This window comes from Acinonyx jubatus, chromosome B2 (assembly GCF_027475565.1).
Source record: "Acinonyx jubatus isolate Ajub_Pintada_27869175 chromosome B2, VMU_Ajub_asm_v1.0, whole genome shotgun sequence".
Classification (NCBI taxonomy): Eukaryota; Metazoa; Chordata; class Mammalia; order Carnivora; family Felidae; genus Acinonyx; species Acinonyx jubatus.
In genome coordinates this window covers 53,349,665-53,371,950 of record NC_069385.1, presented here as the reverse complement: position 1 = coordinate 53,371,950, position 22,286 = coordinate 53,349,665, and the positions used below count along the sequence as shown (strand labels likewise).

The 22,286-nt window shown below is 43.2% G+C and overlaps 1 long non-coding RNA gene across 1 annotated transcript in view; it reads left to right on the top strand.

Moving 5' to 3' along the window:
• LOC113598734 (uncharacterized) overlaps window positions 1-9,986 on the top strand; it is a 39,697-nt gene extending 29,711 nt beyond the window's left edge. The window contains exon 4 of the long non-coding RNA XR_008298420.1: window positions 1,759-9,986. This is a non-coding gene — a long non-coding RNA (uncharacterized LOC113598734). The remainder of the gene's footprint in view (window positions 1-1,758) is intronic.
• The last annotated feature ends 12,300 nt before the right edge of the window (window positions 9,987-22,286 follow it).

Sequence of the window (22,286 nt, the reverse complement as noted above, 5' to 3'; positions counted from 1 at the left end):
CAAAGATAAATAAACATTAAAAAAATTTTTTTTTTAAGTTGCCACTAGAGAGGAAAATTATTTTAAAAATCTAACCATTGGAAAAAGTACTTTTAGTGGCTGAACATTTCATGACGTATCCAAAGCTTGGCAGTTAGTTTGCCATTCTGCTAACTTCCCACCAGGGTACAACTGGCCGCTCTCACTGCCAGTAACGGAGAAGGGCTGTGACCTTGATGTACAAGAGGGGGAGGAAGGCCGGGTCGTTATTTGAGCAATGTGATCTGAGGGGAGGTGCTGGAACATGAACAAAGGTGGGAATTATTCCCTAGCAGCTCACTGACGTTTATTGTGACTTAAAAATCTGTGAACATATGGTAACTGCTGGAAGCACAGAACAGCAGTTGGAAATGTGTAGACTGGAGGACAAAACCAGACACTCCCCCTTCCCCACTTGGCCGCTGCCTCTCCCACAAGCCACAGAATGCTCCCAAATCTGAAGGAAGCCCAGGAAGAAAGTACAGGACAAAATATCTCCTTTTTCTCAACACCCTATGCATCAGTGTAAGGGCTTCCCCGCTCCTGCAGAAAAAGTTGGTGTTTTGGTTCTCAGCTATGGTGTTTCTAATGTACTGTGCCCTTCCCTGGATTTTGTTTAATCTTGTTAAGGCCACTTGTTTGCCTCACGTGGCTGGATGGGGAGTTGGAAATGTAGGGATGGCACTTTGTCTAGAATCTATGGTGGCCCTTGGGAATTCAGGATAAGCACTGTTTCTCTTGCCAGTTGAGGGAGCCCTACTGTGTGCTGGGCAACAGCCCTCGCTCCCGGTCCCCTCCCACTCTGTTCAGCCAGCAAACCCTGCATCTTCCTGCTCCTCTCGGACACCTTCGGGAGCATCCTGGTGATGATGAGCACTGCCTTCTCTGTGCCTGCGGCTGACTCCACTTAGCGTCTGTCTTTGTTCAGGCTTCTATAACAAAAATCCCGGAGACTGGGTGACTTATAAACAACAGAAACTTATTTCTCACGGTTCTGGGGGCTGGGAAGTCCAAGATCAAGGTGCTGGCAGATTCCATGTCCAGTGAGAGCCTGCTTCCTGGTTCACAGACGACTGTCTTATCGCTGTGATCTCACATGGCAGAAGGGCCGAGGGAGCTCTGTGTTATATGCACACATATATGTACATGCACTAATTCCATTCATGAGGGCTCCATTCTCATGTCCATGACCTCATCACCTTCCAGAGTCCTCCCCACCACCTCCTGATACCATCATACTGGAAGAATACATTTCAACTTATGAATCTACATGTTTTGTCTCTCTCTTCTAAATTGTAAGATGATGGAGGTTCAGAACCATGTTCTGTTCATCCGCTGCCTGCCCCACTCCATCAGCAAGTAGTGCCTACCGTGTCTGTGAAAATATTCATCTTTGTATGCTCTGTGCTGAGCACACTGTCTCTGATCAGGGAATGAATCCACCACTTTTCAGAGACTTCCCTGGTTTCTGAATACTTTTTTCCTTTATAGGTGGCCTTGGGAACTAGGGGCACTTCTAGAATGGAAGCCAGTTTTGCCCCTGTCAGAGGGAGAGGGGCCTGAAAGTCAGTATCGTGGATAAACTAAGGCTCCCCAGACACCTACCCTTTCACATAACAAACCATCCCAAAGGGATCAGTCCAGGCAGCAGTTTCTTGTCTAAGCACACCTCCCTAGGAAGTCCCATACAGAGAGTGCTAGTTTCTTATGTGATTTCCACTCTTTCTTTCTGAGTAACAGAGCCCCAGTACCTTCTGGATGGCATGCCTCCAGTGAAAAGACTGTTTCTCTGCCTCTCTTGTAGAAGATGAAAGCAGAAATCATTGGATGGGACTTCTGGGAAAGCTTTTATTGCCATTCTATCCTACCTGCTTCCTGTTGTTTGGGATGTGGCTATGATGGCTGGAAATGCAACAGCCACATTGAGTGAGACCATGAAGGAAAGACTGGAAGAATCACAAAGACTCAGCCCTGATTTTCCTGATTTTTTTTGATTGACCAGAAATTACCCATGTCTGCATTTCTCACGACCGAGGAGAAAAAAAAAACAACAACACTTATATGTCTGAGCCACTACAGTCAGTTTTCTGTTACTAGCGACCAAAAGCGACTCCTAATCAATACGCCAAATTAGAGAGAAGGTAGTTCAGTGATACTCAAAGGCCTTAGCTACAGGGAATCGAGCTCTTACGAAGCCACAGTTCTCAGAATTTTTTCCTTTGCTGACAAGTCCCAGCGTCAATCTTCTCTGGGTGAAGTGACATCCTTTTCAGTGTTCCCAAATTTAACTTCTTCAGTGAAAGTGAAACATGAAAGCCACTGGGCTCCCTCCCGAGAGGCAGTTTTAGGAAAGCAAGTCGTCTCCCTTTGACACGTAGTCACCTGAGAAAGCATTGCTGGTACCATGCTCACGCGCTACACGCCAACATCTGGCAGCTGAGATGCTACTTGCTTTTTTAAGCACAAGTAAAACGAAGCATTCAAATGTTCCCAGTTTAGCCTGTTAAGCATAATGTTGGGCGCCTCTACCTTGGCCCACAGCTGCCAGCAATTCAAAGCCCTCCCTTCTACAGACATTTTTAGTGTTTTTAAACACTGCATTCTCTTCACCCCCAAGTAAAGAGAGTGGTTGGTGAAGTCACATTGGAGGAATTTTTACAGAGGCAGTCTGTGTGTCTCACCAGGATCAGGTGTCCAAAAGCTTTCTCTGAGGCGGTGGGAAGGTCCTCAGAAGAAGGAAGAAAAGGTTGCCCATGAAACCAGAAGCCCCATTTGCTGTTAGCCCCCTTTAAAGAGAGTACTCCTCTCTGTAGCCGGGCCCTCGTCTCCAGCAGCCAGTTTCTATGATAGTGGTACCATGGAGGTGGTGGTGGCAGAAATAGGAAACCCCACCTTCTTTCTGCTTCATACCTGGGTGGGCTGAGGACCCGGGTCAGCGAGAGGCAGAGCTCTGGAGCAGATGAACTCCATCCTCAAAGACCAGCCATAATTATGCAAATCCTTTCAGCCCCCATTGATGCAGCCCAGGGCCCAGGGGCTCTTAGACCACCCTTCGCCCCCCAACATTCTTTTTCTTGTCACGCTCCAGGTTAGTGCCACCTTCCGCAAAAATGGGTGGAACCAGAGAATATCCACTGTACAGGGGGCCTCAGAGATTGCCTCATCTTGCCTTCTAATTTGACACTTGGATAAACTGAAGTCTGTGCCAGAGAGATAACCTCAGGGCACATCACCAGTTGGTGGCCTCGCGTTAGGTCCTGGCCCACATGTTTGGCCCAGTAACAAATGATAACTAAGTCTTCTATAATGTTTAAAATGGGTAAGGTCCATTGTAAGACGTGTGTACACACACAGGCATATTTAGTCTTTCCCATTTTGTGCATGAAGATTATAAAGCAGAAAGTGGTTAGTAACATGTCCAAAATCACAGCTAGGAAGTCGTAGGGTCAGGATCCGAACCTAGGCAACCCGGCTCTGTTCTCTACCAGTACATTATACTGACATACTAATGTCCAGTCTTTGAGTATTCACTCCAAGTCTGGATGAGTTGTCTTTAATAAGTTCCTCGGCCAGAGGATGACTGGTTTAGTATCTTAACCCTGGAGGAGCACTTCTCAAAACAAAAACAGGAATAAATTCCATGGTCGAATACATTTGCAATGCTGTATTAAACCATGTCAAACAGGGTTTTGTTTTTGTTTTTGTTTGTCTTACTACCGAACTTCTCAGAGCCTTTAATATGCTAGTGGACATTGTGAATTCTCTAAGAGTATCTAAAGGCACTTGCTAAACTTTTGGGACCACAGAATCCCTTCTGATGAGATGATGTTCATCACACATCACGTGGCCTCTGGAAACCTCAACTGAGTGAAACACACAAATTGTGTCTTATTATTATGAAGATAGTTTTGACCTCAAAGATGTCCTAAAATGGACTAAGACCTCTCCCACTCAGAGTTCCCTGGAACAGACTTTGAGAACTGCTCTCCTAGAAAAATAAGACTTAAAAAATAAGGCTTGAAGCACATTATCATGGAGCTAAATATCATCTTGCCCCTTGCAAGGGACAAAAGAGAAAAGCAAACAAAAGAATATAGATGTGTGTTTAAGAATCAGTTACTCGTTCTACTCATTCCTTATTTATTGTCCTTTTTTCTTCTCTTCCCTTGTTTCTTCTTGTCATATAAAAATTCCTTGCTGTCTCATAGGATTTAAGGTAGCTGACTCTTCCAGTAAGTCAATATTCTTGTTGACATATTTAAGTAAAGTGTTATTGTTTTAGGGAGACTCCTGACCTTCCACCCTACCCCCTAAATTCTTCTTAACTAGCACCCTATTGGTCTACCTAAAATTCTATCATTAGCATTTTGTTTATTTGGGTAAGTCACATCTTTCTAGAAAGAGGCCTGAGCTCAGATACAATTTCAATATGGTGAGAGGTGTGAACGTATTGGGCTGCTACCTGCTCAGCATGTGCGTAAGTCCCTCAGATTAAGGAGCCCATCCAGGGAGAGAATCCTCAGGGATAGGGAGTCTGGTTGGGGAAGCACTGCAGTGAGTAGCTGCATGGAACCCTGGAAAATGAGGTTCCCTGGTAAGAAGTAACTTCTCTTTCCTTTTTAGGAAGATGTCCAAAGATACATTTTGTTCATTTAACAATTTTATCTAGGGCCTGTCCTTGATCGGAGGTCACTGTGTGTTTATCTAAGACCAGAGGTCTTTGAACCCGATCTCAAAGCTCAGGTCAAAGCTACTATGGCATTTTGGGTACTGCAGTCAAATTTGACAACCCATTTTTCCAGGTGGGAAAAATGGAATCTGCTTAGGCTGGGTGTGCCAGGATCTCCCTTTGTTATACTGGCCTGCAGCAATGTAACATTGCCCTATGCTCACAAGACAGGTAAATTGCAGGAGGATGTTCTGGTCCACACAATCTGGGCCAGACGGAGAATCACAGACTGGAGGGGACACTAAGTGTCCTCTCCCACCTGGGAACACCACCGCTGCCTTCCACGCTTCTTTGCCTTTCCCATCCTCTTAGGTTTTGGGGCTCTGTCTGTAACTGGTGCGTGAGAGGGCATGCCTGTAAGGCAATGCTAACTCTGAGTCACCAAACTCTTTTACACTTGCCATTGTTGTGCACCATTTGCTGGCTTTAAGCTCTGGCTGTGTGTGAGGTGAGCCCTTTGCCGTTTGTCTCGTGTTGTATGGCTGGTGTGGTCCTTATCAAGGTAAACTCATCCAACTAAATGCTTTATAAACAACGAAACAAGTTTATTAGTTTTTCCACGTACGTTAATACACACGTAAATAACATACATTCCTTTTAGAAAATTTAGAAATTACAGGTAAGAAAATGGAAAAGTCTTCCATAACCTTATTACCCAGATAGCCATAGCTGATTTTAGCTCTAAATCCTCCCTGCCTGTCCTTTCTGTTTCTAGCTCTGACTTCATACCCAGCTGCATACCCGCGTGAAGGTCCCAGATGGGATCCATATGTGTCCAGAGTATAATTGGCCACTACCCCCACCCCCACCCCCTGCACTGATTTGCAGCAGTGGTCTACATAGGGAAGACGCCAGGTTTTGTGTTTGGATTCTCAGGCCTGGAGGGTAAATGGAGTGGACAGCGTGGAGTCTGGCCCCCTTTCTGCCTGAGGGGTGTGTCTGACCCTGGAGGAGAGGGGAATGCACTCCTCAGTTCTGGGTGGAATTCACTGTGGCTCCCTTCCAGTGAGGACCCAAACTACAGCTCCTCTCCGACAAGTAAAGGGAGGGAGGATGTTCATTCTCCGTAATTTTTGAAGCTGCTCTTTTCTGCCTTGGCACAGCAGGGTCATGGAGCAGGTCCTCAGGTGGGGACACCACCCTCTTGGCCACCTGCCTGCCACGGCAACTCACGGTTCCTCCAGTGCTCATCACGGACGCTACTTTGGTATTCCTTTTAGATTTCTTAATTCAGCGTCTATATTTAGTCTTTTCTGCACTAGAACACACATAGTAGTTAAATATGAAATCTAAGACGTCACCAACTAGCAGCCTACTACTCCATAGAAAACGTGTGGAGGACATGAGCGTTCCCAGGGAGTGATGAGTCACTGCAGGTTCTCAGGATGCCACCATCACTCTTCATTCTTCAAATGAAGCAGAGAAAGAGCTGAGGAAAGCTGGGCTCTTTTAAGGCCAAGACCAGTCAGCTAGAGTGAGGCTCCTCTGCTGGCTCACTGTCTCTCTCCAGGCAGCCCCTGCTGGTTTATGTGTTTATTTTGCAATTAGTGCTAGAAGGAGACTGATGGGGAAATTTTTGCTCGGGGGCCCAGAATTTATATTTTAGAACTCTTCCCCCTCCTTAGATCACCAGATTCTGTAGGAGGGTTTGAAAACAATAGCTCTCAGTACTCTTTCCAACAAGAGTTGGTACCAATCTTTAGTGGTTTCAGTATCCACAAGCACAGTCCTTCTCAGGCCTCCCTGTTCTTTGACTTCCTCTCCAACAATCTTGCCCTTTATGGCATTGTGGCCACTCACACCCATGGCCATGCCCTTGACCTTATCATTGCCAACAGTTGTGCTCCCTTCATCATCTCAGTTTCAAGTATCCTGCTCTCTTGTCACAATCCCTCAATCCTCTGTTCTCTCTGATCATTCTTCAACCTCACTGAGATCCATAATTGATTGATTTCCCACATTTTCACTGTTCCTTACTTTCCCACCACTGGCCTCAAGTCCTCCCTGTCTTCCTTACCACCTGGATTCTGTGGTCCCTCATTACCCTCACGCCCATTAATATATAGTCAATATCCTTTGACCCTTCATTGTACCTTGCTGGCAAAACCATGGCCTTGGCTGAATCTACACTCTGCCCAATATGAGTGTACCTGCACAACTGGGTATGGCTGCTTGGTCTTTATTTTTTTTTTTAATTTTAAAGTTTATTTACTTATTTTGAGAGAGAAAGAGAGCACACAAGCAGGAGAGGAGCAGAAAGAGAGAGAAAATCCCAAGCAGACTCCATGCCACCAGTGCAGAGCCTGATGCAGGGTTCAAACTCACAAACAGTGAGATCATGACCTGAGCTGAAATTACGAGTCAGATGCTTAACTGACTGAGACACCCAGGTGCCCCCCTGTTCTTACTTTAAAGTCAGTATCACAGCGGCAGGTGGGTCCTTGGTGCTCACCTGCACTTCTATTCACTTCCCTACACCGCTATTCCCCCATTCTTCAAGATGATGATTTCATATTTTCTCTTCCCTCTTTAAGCCCTCAGTCTTCCTCCCCATCTTCATTTTCAGCCTTGTTTCTTCATCCAGAAAGAATGGCCTTGTTTTCTGATCCACTGAGATAATAGAACAATGAACTGAGAAATTCCATGTTTCCACCAACATACCCACCTGCTCACCTTCATCTCTGCCTGCCCATTCTGCCTTCCCTCCTAGGATAGGATGAATTTCCCAAGCTTCTTTCAGTGGTACAATGTGGTCCACAGTCCTGACTGGCAACATCAGCATCACCTGGGAGATTGTCTGAAATGTAGATTTATCAACCCCTCTCCAGACCTGCTGGATCAGCCTCTCTAGGGTGGAGTCTGGGAATCTGTGTTTCAACTGTTTCTCCAGGTGATTCTTGTGCATGATGAGGTTTAAGAAGCACTGAGCTAGATCCCTTTCTCTCACACCTGCTCAAGGATATCCCTCCAGAGGTTGCCACCTCTCTGCAACATCATAACACTTTGCCCCTCTTTTCTGGATCATTTTCTATTATCATATAAATATCCCGGAAAAAAAAAAACCCTCGACCCTAAATCCCAGTTTAGCCACCACCCCATTTCTCGACGTTTCTTTTTTCCTTGAACTCCCCTCAATCAGTCTTCTGCTCCCACCAGACCCCAAAACTGATCTTGCTAAGGACATTATGATAGAAATTGGCCAGATGGTCACAAAACTGTATCCTCTCCCTGGGCACACAAATAAATGATGTTTCCTAATTTCTTTGCATCTCAATGAGGCCATGTGACAAGTTCTTGCCATAGAAACATGAGTGGGGGTAATGTGCCAGCTTCAGGCTGAGACATTTGAGTATGGGAGTGCTCCAGTATGGACCACCTCTTCCCTTTCCAAGGTGAGCTGGGAGCCACACGCTGAAGATGGAAAGAGGTTGAGTACCCAAGTTACCACACAGAAAGCCATCCACCAAACACTTGGTTGCACGTGCAACATGAGCAAGAAATAAGTTTTTATTGTGTGAAGTCAGTGATTTGGGGGTTATTTGTTAAAGAAGTAAGCCTATCCTAATAAAATTACCAGTGACCTTGAAATTTCTAAATCTAATAGTGAATTCTCAGTTTTTTTTCACATGTGACCAAATAGCAGTGATCAGCAAAGTTAATTGGTGGTTTCTTTTTGAGAAATTTTCTTCACATACTTTAGGCCTTTTTTTTTTTTTCTAATTCTTAACTCCATTTAATTTCCTTTGCTAATCTTCCTTTGTGTTAGCTTACCCCAGAGCTCAGCCCTTGTACCTCTTCTTTATTAGTACTCACTTTTCTGGTAATATCCTTGCTCTTGGCTCTAAATACCATCTCTACAAAGATACTTCCAAGTTCACATCTCTTGCTGGGACCCAAGACTTGCTTGTCCAACTGCCTGCCAGACATGTCCACTTGGCATCTAACAGACACTTGAGACTTAGCGTATCTGAGACCATACTCCTGATGCCTTTCATCCTGCTTCACCCACAATCTTCCTCTTCTCAGAAAAATGTTAATGCCATTCTTCCAACTGCTTGAGCCAAAGCCATGGGCAAATCCTTGATTCTGTCATTTCCCACATCCTATTACTATCAATTCCTATAGGTCTTGCTTTAAAAATATCCAGATCGGGAGCACCTGGGTGGCTTAGTTGGTTTAGCGTCTGACCGTTGATCTCAGCTCAGGTCTTGATCTCAGGATCATGAGTTCAAGCCCTGTGTTGGGCTCCATGCTGGATATAGAGCCTACCTAAAAAATCCAGATCCTCCCCTCCATCTCCCTATGCTCTGCCATAGTCCAAGCCACCGCCATCTTCTCTTGCTTACATTTTGCATTATCTTCCTAATGTTCTCCCTGTTCACATTCTTTCCTGCCTACATTCTGTTCTCAGCAGAACAGCCAGGAAGAGCTTTATACATATAAATTATCTCACTCTTCTGTTCCAACCTCTCCCCTTCCTACTCAGTGTTTTCCCAGATCACTCAGTATTAAAACCAAAGTTCTTAAAATGGCTCTCAGGCCCTATGTGAACTGGTTCCCGATTGCCTCTCTGACTTCATCTCCTCTGACTCTCTCCTTGGCTCGCTCCATTCCCGTAACACCATCTTCTCTGCTCTTTCAGGCATGCTCTTGCCAGGAACACACTCCTCCAGATAGTCATAGTTCACTTTCTCACTTCCTTCAGACCTACCTTAATGGTGTCACCTTCCTTGATGCAAACTCAAGGTCACCCACACCTACTCTCCTTGTACCTCTTAGCACTTACCACCAGCTGGCACACTCTGTATTCACTTATTTATCTGTTTATTGTTTGCCTGCTCCCACCAGAATCTAAGGAGAACAGGAACTTTGTTTATTCTGTGTCCCAGGACATAGAACAGTGTTAGACATATAGTAGATGCTTAGTAAACAATTGTAGAATAAAGGAAAGGACGAATAGCTAAATGGCCAGCTATAGCCTCATTGGCACAGGTGAGGAAACAAGCTTCACTAATTGAGTTTTGCATGTGTGCTTTATCCCTGGAGAATCTGGAACCCTTTCTTGCTCTCCCCCAAATTTTCATCTTAAGAATCTTGTCTTCACAGCCTCTTGGGTATTCTACTTTGAGTTGTCCTGGGAGACGTGTCCACCTTCTCCCAGAGTAGGACTCACAGACACTTGTGACGTCCTGTGTGAGCCTCCAGCACAGATTCTTGCTCACGAGGCTCCAGGGCTCCATTTTACACCGGGTGCGGTGGGGGTGGGGGAGATGCTGATTCCCCAAGCTGTTCTCCTACCAGGAGTACCTTAAGATCTGACCGGAAGACCAATGCGTGGCACTGGGTTCTAACTTTTGAAAAAGTGCAGACAAGAAATCATGAAACTTTCAGAAGAGAGGATGGAGGTTTGGAGGCCAATTCAATCACAGCTGAGCAAGACTGGGCAGGTTTCTAGGTGCTGCTTCCTAGTCCTCCCCACTCTGTCTCTGGGAAAGGTTGTTGGAACCAGAAAACGCGCAGGCTTGGTTGATGAAAAGCCTGTTTATTCCTAGTACACTGGACACTTTGTTCAGGAATAGTTCATCCATTTGAAAATATTGCCCTTGTAATGGTGCCAAGGTCGTTGCCTGCTGGGGTTATCAGCAGAGTACGTGCCAGCTCTGACTGGGGTATTTTAATAGGTGTATCATTTCCCTGCCAAAGTGACTACAGAACATTGCATAGCTAATTTGTATTCGGTGCTCTCCCTGCATGCATTCTTAATATTCAGTTTTTGTTGGGACTTTAAGAGAAAAAGGAGAAAGAAATGAATAAATAGGTTAGGATACAATGAACTGCTTTAAAAAGGAACTTTAAGAGGTACTGAGTCATTTTGGAGTTCTCTGTACTCATTTGATAATAATAAACTTTGCAAAGCATTGGATAGCTTTCAAAAAAAATTTATATTCGTTCTCTTCCTCTCGTGTTCAAATCAACCCTGTAAGGTAGGGAGGAGTGGCCCCCTATTTTAGGTGAGAAAACTGAGATGATTAGAAATTAAATGGCTTATATTGAACAAGGTCAAGGAATTGGATATGGTGCAATGAGCATTAGGGCCTGAGTCTCTTAATACCTAGGTCAAATCATGTCTATTCCATGTGGCGACCTGGGCAGGTATAGGGGGGGTCCATGGAGGGGAAGGATCTGGCTGGGTTTGGTCAGAAACTCTTGAAGTCTAGAAGCAAAAGTGAGTAGAAAGAAACTTTGTTATTGACCATAGAGCTCTGTGTCAGCCAACACGTGGTAATAGATACAGATTCTTGTCCTGAAATCTATGTGGAGACCCCACCTGCTGAATGGATAATGGGCATCCACTCAGGTATAGCAGGGCCTGTGGGAAGTAAGCATCCCCATGGTAGCCCCATGGCACTGTGGGAAAATTTCCACCCTGGGCTTCAGGAGACTGGAATTCCAGTGCCAGCTCCACAGTGTGTAGGTCAGTTGTGTGACCTTGAGCAGACCCCGCATGAGAGAAATTTGATCACATCTGCTCATTCCCCTGGTTTATTCAGCCAACTTTTATTGCAATGTATCCATGGCTGGAATAAAGAAATAAAAACCGACCCATCAAGTTTGTGAATGCCACACAGCTGGAGAGTGTAGCTTATAATGACACATGAAAGATCAGGTTTCTAGATGATTTTGAGACTGGTTGGAACATTAGGATGAAACTCTAAGGTAAATGGGCAGAACCACATTCAAGTTTAACAATAACTGCACCAGAGGGAGCATTTGTTATTGATCCACACCTTTCTTACTCTTAGAAAGGATTTGGGAGGGGCACCTGGCTGGCTCAGTCAATAGAACATGCAACTCTTGATCTCAGGGTTGTGTGTTCAAGCCCTGTGTTGGGAAGGAGCCTACTTAAAACAAAGTAAAGCAAAACAAAACAAAAAGGATTTGGGAAAGCAAAAGTCACATGCTTGGGCTGGAGAATATTGATGAGTTTCGGTTGATGACTGGAAGCTCAATATGACTGGGGTTGACAAAGTTAGTGCAACCATAGGCTCTATGACAGAGGTGCAGAGCCTAGGAGGACTCACCTTGAGCTTGCATGCACAGCCATGTGGGCATTGGGTTCCAAAAGAATGCCCTTTGAGAAAGTCTTTGACAGATTGGAGATGGGGCAAATGGTGGGGTAATCAAAGTCTATGTCAAGGGCTATATGGCCTGTAAAGGGGAATACTCAATGGGGTGACTTGATGGTGGTCTTTATATAATTAAATGATCACGAAAATGAAAAAAACAGAGTCTATGCAGAAAGCTGCCGGATCAGAGCTAGGCCAGTGAATGGAAACTAGAAGGTTTCAGAGTTTAGCGGTAAAATTGGGGGCAGGAGGCCCTGGGAGGAGGCAGTGAGCTCCTTCCCAGCACATGTGCAGCCTTCCCGGCAAGGACTACCCTGTGTGGGGTTGGAGCTAAGGGAGGTCACTTGACTGGCACTAGCAATCTAGGAAATGAGAGAATGTGTGTGACACGACATATAAATGCTCTGCCCAGGTTGTAGTGTCTGAGAGAGGAGCCGTAGAGGCTGCCCATGCCTGCCTTCATCAACACACATTATTCTCAAGGCAAGAGAGAAGTATCTGTCTACACTCACTCATCACTAGTCTTAGAGTCAGTCTCTATGCTCTGCCCACCCCTCTGAACGTGCCTGGAGACAATAATGTCGTCCAGACCAGACTTTTCATCGTGTTTTATTTCCATTTAACAACTGAGGATACTGAAGTTCTATAACCTTCATGATGGGGAAGAATTCAGAGGCAGCTCCTAAAAGAGCTCACCCTTGAGTGTGAGTCCGTTCTAAGTAAGTCAGGTGGGTTGGAAGCTTTGTGAACATGAATTTATTGGGGTATCTTTTTTTTAAGGGAGTGATATAATTAAGGGTTGAGATTTTTCTGTTTTTCTTTTTAGAGGTTTTTTGGTTACCTAATAGATCAGCCTAATGAATCTAGAGAAAAGAAATTTATCTTTCAAACAGAAGTATTTAGGTGCATGAGTAATGAACTAAATGCTATTGGCACAATGAAGCTTACCTCTTAGGCTGAGAACAGTGTGGAAATCATTCCCGAAGCTTCAGGGATGAAACCAGATAGGCTTCTGACTGTGGGACCTTCCGGAGCGTGTATTTGCATTTTGGCAGGAAAATATCTGTGGTATGCACACCCATGCTGTTTGTTCCTCATAACCCACAGTTGGGTTTCATCTGGATTCCCCCCCCCCCGCCACCTCTAGCCCATCGTCTCTTGCTCTAAGAATTGCTACTGCCCCTGCCCAAACCCACAGGGGTGTGCTTCTGAGGCAGGCTTACATCAAAAGGGTCTGCCCCACTCTTGACTGGGGGAAGCCATCTTCAAATTGGGCTGGACCAAGCAGAGAATGTCTCCTGGAGAATGGTGTTGGGCCTGGCCAGTCAGGTGGTCAGTGGCTGGCTGGAGCCGGGCATGAAATGGAGCCAGGGTTGAACCAGACATTTCTACCTGTGCCTTCAATCAAACAAAAATCTCCCTCTCAGTTATAAGAGCTAAGAGAGAACCTGATATGGACAAGGATGCCTTCCTTCTTCCGCTCAGTAATTGTGATTTCCCTAGGGTGTGACTGCTAACGACTGAATTCTACCACAATAAGAACCTGGATGCTATTGGAATTTATTAGACTCCCTGTCACTAGAAGTACATGTAGGTGGTTTTGAGTTCAAGCTGATAGTCACGAACAGGTGTTATAACCTCGAATTTTGTTTGAGACAGGCTGCTTCCTCAGCCTTTTAGAAGAGAGGTACAAGTAGGCCAGGGGCTGTGTTAGTGACTAATCTCACAGGGCTCCCCAAAGGCTTCTATTCAGGTTTTTTAAGTGATAGGCATGCTAACAGGGCTGATGCTTCTTACTTTGAATCAGGTACTAATGCCTTCTTCTTGTTATTACTTTCACAAAACATGAAAACTCATTCTGAGATTAAAGGGTTTTCATCATTTTTAAGATAGTGGTATATCAACAAGAAATTGTACTTGGCTGTGACTAACAAAGACATGAAAAACAGACCTACAAAATTAGAGGCTTTATTTCTCACATTAAACAGAAACCTTAGGGTGGCATCCAGGGCTTGGTATGGTAGCTTCACGGCCCAGTTTCCTTCCATCTGCCATCCTTTGCATGTGGTTTCCATCCTCGTGGACATCAGATGGCTACTGGAACTCTAGCCATCAGGGCCACATTGCAAATGGAAAAAGGGGAAGGGCCAAGAGCAAACTATGCATGCCAGTTAGTTGGGTCCCACCCAGTAGCTTCTACTTACATCTCATTGGCTAGATTTAGTTCCAAGGTCATCTGGCAAGAGAGGCAAGAATATAGAAATACTCAGCCTGGCTCATTGCTGCCTCAGACAAAATTAGGGTTCTATTAGCAAAAAAGAAGCGGGGAGGGGTTATCCAGCAGTCTGTGCTCTGTGTCTAAAGAAATATTTCTGTAGGAAGCATTCTATTGGCTTACCATTTTATAGTCAAAACCTATGAGAATTTCATATAAAATTTTCACATAATATTGTAAAATCTCTGATAGGGTTTCCACAGCTGACTTACCGTCATTTCAAATTAAAACCATGCATTAGATTCTTAATTGTCCCATCCAGACATCCCTGTGTCTGCCAGTTCTCCAGACCAAAAGCCCTAGTTTTCTCTTTCTTACCTTTTATTTTTCATGTTAAACCACTCCTTAATGTTATCTGCCTACTATCCAGAGTATCTCTTAGATCTACCTGTTTCTTTCCACCCCAGCCATCAGCCCAATTTGACATCCACTAAGTAAGGCACTGTGCTAGGCTCTGTGCATGCAGAGATCATTAAGGCACTTAGTTGCAGGACTTCAGTTCTGGGTTATGCACTCACACCAGCTGAAGAGCTAATCTTCCTGTTTCTACCTTCAGACCTGCCATTCCTGTGCATGCAACCCTTACTCAGACATTTCTTCCCCATCTTCCCACAAGATGTGGGTCAAAATCTGTGTTTCTCAGTTGCCCCACAGCCTGCATCCATTGTGGTTATGCAGTCTTAGCTTCCCGTGGCCATGTGGAGTTAGGGCAGATACTGGAAAGATCCCTGTCCAGCCATTTCATGGCACCGTCACCTTCATCGAAGTCTCTGGCTCCAAGTGTTGTGTGCGAACAATGGTGATGGGTAGCAAGGAACACTTGAGTGAATTTGTCAGAAATAGGAACAGCAAGAAAATTTGAAAGGGCCTCCTGTTTTCAGAAGGCACTTGACTACCTTTGGATCAATTCAGAGAGGCTTCAATGACTCCTAAGAGGATTAGGCCGGAGGACTTCAGTGAAACTTTTGTGCTTTTGTTTCATAGGATGGAAACCCTTGACAAGTGTTATATACAAACAACACTTAAGGTGGAACAAGAGCTTTTCAGTGACCTATCTGGGGCCCATCATACAATTGAGCATCTCTTAAGAGCTTCAGAGTCTATAAACATTTTCAAAATATTTCATTTCACAGTCATTGACATGCTTGAAAAATCCCACATTTTAAGAAGTTTCTATCAGAACTATCACCAGGAACCTCAACAGCCATTCAAAAGGATGAAGTCTCCAGACCTGTCACTCTCTTCCTCTTCCTCTTTTAGGCAACTTTTTTTAGAGAAACTGCCTCAAAAGAGGTAAAGCAAACATCACCAACCCCATTTGCAGTTGTGGACATTGAGATTCAGAGTGGCGAAGTGAGGTTTTTAGAATTACAGCAGTAAATGGCAGAATTGTGGAGCTAAATCTGGTCATCTGACTCTTGTTCTGTTGAGAAGATAGTGAGAGAAAAGGAAAATGGTGACAATGAGGTAATAAAACCATGTCATCATCCTAATACCCCTGTCTCAATTCTTGCTAAGACTTCAGAGTAACCAGGAAGAAGGGATCACACAGGTTAGGGACATGCTACCATTGGAAGAGCTGTGTGTGTGTCCTGGAGAGGATGGGTGTAAAGAACGCGGCAGTGTAAAGGGAGTGGGGTCACAGATCCAGAGCCAGGATCATGGAAATGGCGTTAGAGGACCAAAGCAGGAAGACTATGTTCTTCCAAGTAGCTTTAGGCAATGTGGACTTAGATACTGGATCTGGCCAGGAAAGTGGACAATTGTTATTTCAGTTGTCCAATATCAGTTCAGTTTTCTCCTGGGAACCACATTCTAACTTCCTGCTTGGGAACTACCACTAACTCCATCCTCAGTCTATGGATTTCTGGAGGAACTGAATTTAGTCCTGGCCTGGGAATCAAGGAAGTGACCTGGGCCTAGATTAATCACTATCAAATTTCCCTGGGCAAAGTGATTGGTTTAGAAATGGGCAGTGACCCAACTAGAGCCAATGAGATTTTCCTGGGTATGCCAAGACAAAGACATTCCTTTTTCTGCTGAGTGTGTACCTGGAATCGTGTAGTTCAGGGAGTTCAGGGAGTTGCTGACTCTTATGGTCACAACTCCAGCCATCTTATGGTCATAAATTTGTTTAAAAATGGCCTTATCATTATTCTACATGAAGCAGAGCAGAGATAAGATAAAAGTGAATCCTGATAAACTTCATTTGAAATCTTGTATACAATTATCTTCCTCCTGAAATTTTCAGTTATATGAGCAAAAAATTATTTGTTTGCTTGTTTGACCCAATTTGGGTCATGTCTTCTCTCAACTACAGTCAAATGGATTCTGCTTCATGAAGTAAGATTTTTCACTTTACATAAACTCTGCACAGTAAGTGTTTGTCATATAGATTTCTTATAATAAACTTCTGTTTTAAATGGAATTGTGTTAGGAAGATTTGCAAAGGGCTTCTGCTTCTGGCTATAAGGGAGTGGCTCCTAGCAGACTACCTTCCTGTCAAGAACAACCAGAAAAGCTGTCCTTGAAAATACAGCTGTCTGTCAGCAAAGAGAAATGTCAAGGCAACCAGGACTGGAGGGGATTGGATCTCCAAGAGAATAACGTACAATTCTAGATACAATTCTAAGAATTATGAGTGGATGGTGAAATTCTTCATTGAGTTAAGGAACATGGTAGGAAGCATGTTTTGGTGGATGGGTAAAATAATGAATTTTATTTTGGGGCACATCGGTTTTGAACTGCTATTGGGACCTCTTATTGGAAATGTAGGTCTAGGGATAGGGAGAGAAATCAAAGCAGAAATGTAGATTTGGGAGTTACCATGTGTATGGGACATGCATATTATGTACCTCCTCAGATTCTCTTGGTACCACTGCCTATTTAGGACCCTCAACCACTTGTTCTGCTCCAAATGGGGTCATCACCAGTTGACTGAATCTGCTCACACTTAGGCAATTACGCCAGGCCTTCTCCTTGGCTGCCATTGTACAGTAATGCTAAACAACAACATACTTATACTGTAGCTTATGGCTTCCCCCCACACTTCCAGACTTGGATGAAATGGCTCATCATAGCTCATGGGTCCTGGCATTCCAAATGGCCACCAAAGAGGCCAATGATATAATCGGAAAATATGGGGGAGCTAACTCCCCATGGAGTAAATGATGACCAAGGGGTAATAGGAGAGCAAAGGAAATTCTTTTGTCCTATGAACTAAAATAAGGCATACTGTGTCTAGATGGCCTGTTTGGAAATATCCACGTGGTCAAGCAGACATACTTGCTAAGTACCTGTGTGTCTCTTCACAGTTCATTGTGAAGCAATGACTGGTGTGGTGATGCATCATCTTGCATTTGCTTCACATCCTTCCCTGTCTCACTTCCCAAATAAAGTATTGGTACTTAATCCTTGCCTCAGGCTCTGTTTTTGAAGAAACCTGATCAAAGACAGCAGATGATAGGTAGTAGTTGAGGCTAAGGCTATTGATGAATGAGCAGAATATGAAGAGAGGTGAGCCTCACAAGAACCATAAAAAATACCACTAGGGAAGGGATGATGGAAAAAGAGGAAACAGAGAGAAAGACAAACACATAAAAGTCAAACACACATGAGGATCCCATATTCAGGGATGATAGGCTCTTTCTCACTGGATGCAATTCAAAATCTAAGAACATGGGTCCTGGACACTGTAAATGGTAATAGGGAAGGTTAAGGACAAACTGCTCAAACTGCTCCATGCTTATCTTCTGTATTTTTTTTCATTGTCATATATCTATTTTTTGGTTGTTTAACTTAATTCTTTTTGAGACAGAAAGCTACATTTGTCTCAAATAGGTATTACTATAAGACCCCATAAGCTCGAGCATCCTTATTAAAGTGGACCATATTAATAGTGTGTTTTGATGTCTTTGGGATCAACAGCCTCCATCAACCAAATGGCAAAGTCCCTCCTTCCCTTGTATGGCTCCAAGAACCCGCAAGCAAGAAGAGGAGTGGATCACATTAAACTTCTGCCACTTGTAGGGTCCCAACCATTCCTCTGCTCTAGCTGAAGCCTTCCCTTTCCTTCATAGCCATTTTTTCCATCCTTTTGGTTGGTCTATTGATGCCACCTGCCCCATCGACCTCCATGCCTTGCTAACTCTTCCTTATCTACCATTTGGGGGTGTCTTCCACTAGCAGAACCCCAACACCAGCTGCCTACAGATATCCAATACTCTAGTATAGCCAGGCTCTGTCTACCTGTCATTCGGTATCTATTGCGGAGATTGGCACGTGGTCAGTGCTTGATAAATGTCCATTGAATGAAGCATTGAGTGGGAGAAGCAAAGTAATAATAATGGATGGTAAGTTGGTGTGGGTACAGCAAAGGTAGCAATCATGGAATAACAGAGAGAAAACACCGCATCCGTCTAGCGTACATTTTAGCAAAAGATACACAATTTCCTCAAGGAAGAAAAAGTCCTGGTACGTTTGAGGAAAAAGTTAATGGGGGTGAAGCCAAGGAGGCTCTGAAGCCAGCCCAGCACATGGAAAATTAAAAAGGAGGCTTATTATAAAACTCTTGTGATGACTCTGGCCTTTTATCTTGTGTAACTTCATTTAGAATTTCTGTCCTTGTATTTTGTAGGTATTTTGGGAATGGGAATAATATTATATTTGTTATTAGTGAATAACCAATATATTCCATTTTTTGGTGTTTTTGCTTACAAAGTACCACAACAACCACCACTGTTTAGTTACGTATACTGATAGCTAGTGCTAATAAGCAACTGTGTAAGTTTGTGCGTATGGGTGTGATTGTGTGTGACTGAGAGAGAGAGAATGAGAGAGAGACAGACAGAGGGACAGAGCCCAGTGATGAGTAGTGTGAGTGTAGTGGATTTAAAACATGTCTGAAGGGGCGCCTGGGTGGCTGAGTCTGTTAAGTGGCCAACTTCGGCTCAGGTCATGATCTCGCAGTTCGTGAGCTCAAGCCCCGCATCAGCCTCTGTGCTGACAGCTCAGAACCTGGAGCCCGCTTCAGATTCTGTGTCTCCCTCCCTCTCTCTGTCCCTCCCCGACTCACGCTCTCTCTCTGTCTCTCAAAAAAAAAAAAAAAAAAAAGGAATAAACATTAAACAACAACAAAAAAAACATATCTGAAAATTTTTTGATGCTTATCCCATTGAGAGGTAGGGTGAGTATCCCCTCCCCTTGAATCTGGGCCCTTGTGACTTGTTGATCAACTTTCGTGGCTGGTTGGCTAATAGGATAAGGCTAGAATTATACTCTGTGTCTTCTGGTGCTGGGTCATAAAAATCGATGAAGCGCCTGCCTGGTTCCCTTGGGATTCTTGCTTTTGGAGCCCTGAGCTGCCATGAGGAAGTCCAAGGTCATCAAGCTGTGAGGCAGTCCCAGCCACACTGAGAGCCCAAGCGTAGGTGTTCTGGCTAACAGACCCAATTGAAGGCCCACCAGACAAACGAGTGACGATGCCTGCAGATGATTTCTATCTCTAGTTGCTGAGTCTCTCCACTTCCCAGTCTTTCTAGCTGAGACCACAGGCATTTTGAAGTGGAAACAAGCTGTTCTTCCCTGGCCTTTTCCAAATTCCTGATCCACAGAATCTTTGAACATACTACAATGGCTGTCTTTTACTGCTGAGTTTTGGGATAGTTTGTTACACAAAAGTAGATACTTGAAAACAGTCCTAGAACTTTTATCAGAGCATAGTTTTCAGTAACTACTCTCACCATGAACAAACATTTGCTTTTATGCTTCAAATACGTGTCTATTTAGTATCTAATAGTTTTATTTACCCTAGGTAAAGTGATGTCAATTTCAGTGGCTTCTCAAATGGAAATCTCCTAAATACAACATCCCTTCCAGGGTTTCTACCCAAAATAGCCAAATATGTGTACATTTGTATTGTATTGTTTATGTAAACATTACTCATGAGACTGAAATAGGAGCATACACATAACACATTCATTCTCAATTTTCAAGTAAGTGTTCTGTATTTTGACTTAGGCTCAGAGGGTGTTTATGGTGGTCTAGTATGAAACCCATAGCGAGGGGGGCTGACATGCTAGTTCACAAGGAAGCAGGATAGAAATACATTAAGAAAGGAATATAGGGGGACTGGTGTTGGAGGCAAGGGGCAGAAAGCTGGGAGGAGAACATCCCAGTGGCTAGAAATGGCCAGGCTGAACTAAATATTAAAGTCAAATGCCCCTATGGGATATGTATATGTATATATATGAAACACACATGTCTTTGAAACTTAAAGTGTGTCTTTGAAAACTTGAAAGCAGAAAGACAGGTAAAATCAGACAAAGACAAATAACAGGAAAATAGGCTTCATATACCCCAAATCAAACAAGGTTGAATTTAAGGCAAGAAGCATTAAGTTCAGCATTAAAGTAAGCATTAAAGCAGAGCATGCTGTTTTAGAATGTTAAAGTTGTAAATCACAATAGAGATCTAACAATTATAAATATGTAGTTAATAATATAGCAACAAATTCATGAAGCAAAGGCTACAGAACATAAAGAGAAAGAAAAATATTAATGGTAAGAGATTTCAATTTTTAAAAATCTGAGCCCAGACAGATACATAAAAATAAAATAGTAGGGGTCCCTGAGTAGCTCAGTCGGTTAAGTGTCTGACTTTGGCTCAGGTCATGATCTCAAGGCTCCTTGAGTTCCAGCCCCATGTTGGGCTCTGTGTTGACAGCTCAGAGCCTGGAGCCTGCTTTGGATTCTGTCTCTCTCTCTCTCTCTCTCTCTCTCTTTCTCTCTCTCTGCCCCTCCCCCACTTGTGCTCTGTCTCTCTCCTTCAAAATAAATAAAAACATTTTTTTTAATAACGTTTATTTCTTTTTGAGACAGAGAGAGACAGAGTATGAACGGGGGAGGGGCAGAGAGAGAGGGAGACACAGAATCAGAAGCAGGCTCCAGGCTCTGAGCCATCAGCCCAGAGCCCGACGCGGGGCTCGAACTCACGGACCGCAAGATAGTGACCTGAGCTGAAGTCGGGCGCTTAACCGACTGAGCCACCCAGGCACCCCAAATAAACATGTTTAAAAATTTTAAAAATAAATAAAAATAAAAATAATAAAGTCCTATATAACATAATTAATAAGATAGAGCTCATGAATATATATTCATGTATTAGAGAATACATATTCTTTGAAGAACCCATGCAATAGTCACAAAAATGTGACTCAATATTAAACTGAACGAATATTTCATTTACTTGAAAAACATATATTCTCTAACAGCATTTCAATTAAATCCATTTTTAAGTAATTACAAATCTAAAAACCTTACCATTTGGAGATTTTAAACTCTCCATCAACCCTTTGATCTATGAGGAAATTGAAGCATAGGAAATCTACAAAGTAATGATAATGCTATATATTACATGTCAGAAGTATGGAGTATAGCTAAATCAGTGAATTTCAGAAAGAAATTAAAAGTCCTAAATATTCATATCAGTAAACAAGAAAGAATAAAAATAAATGAAAGATCCAGTACTCGATGTTAATAAAAGAGCAGTAAAACCAAGGCAAGCAGATGGAAAAACACTAAAGATCAAAGCCTAATGTTTTACATTAAAAAACAGAAACATTGTAATACCAATGAATAAATGAAATCTAGAACTGTTTCTTCAGTGGAAAAAAATAAAATATATATAGATGTCAGGTAATCTAATCAAGAAAACACAAACATACAACATTTTTAGATGAAATGGAATCATAAGTGATAAGTTTGCTGAACTCTATGCAAATAAAATGGATATGTGGATGTTTTCCTAGGAAATATCAATTGTCAAAATTGGTCAAGGCAGAAAGAAAATCTAAACAAAGCAATTAACACGAAGGAATTACAAAATTGTTAATGAACTAGCCCACAAATAGCAACAGGCCCATATACTTTCTTAGGCAAGTTCTATGAAATGTTTAAGGAATCGGTAACTTCAATGCAAGCTAAACTGTTTCAAAAAAAAGGAAAAGAGCCAAAGGTGTATATTCTTATGAGACCCATGGAACATTGGTATTAAAACTCAACAACAATGATGGCCCCAAATAAATAAAATTATAGCCCAATCTTACCTATGAATATTGATGTAAAAATTCAGAATAAAA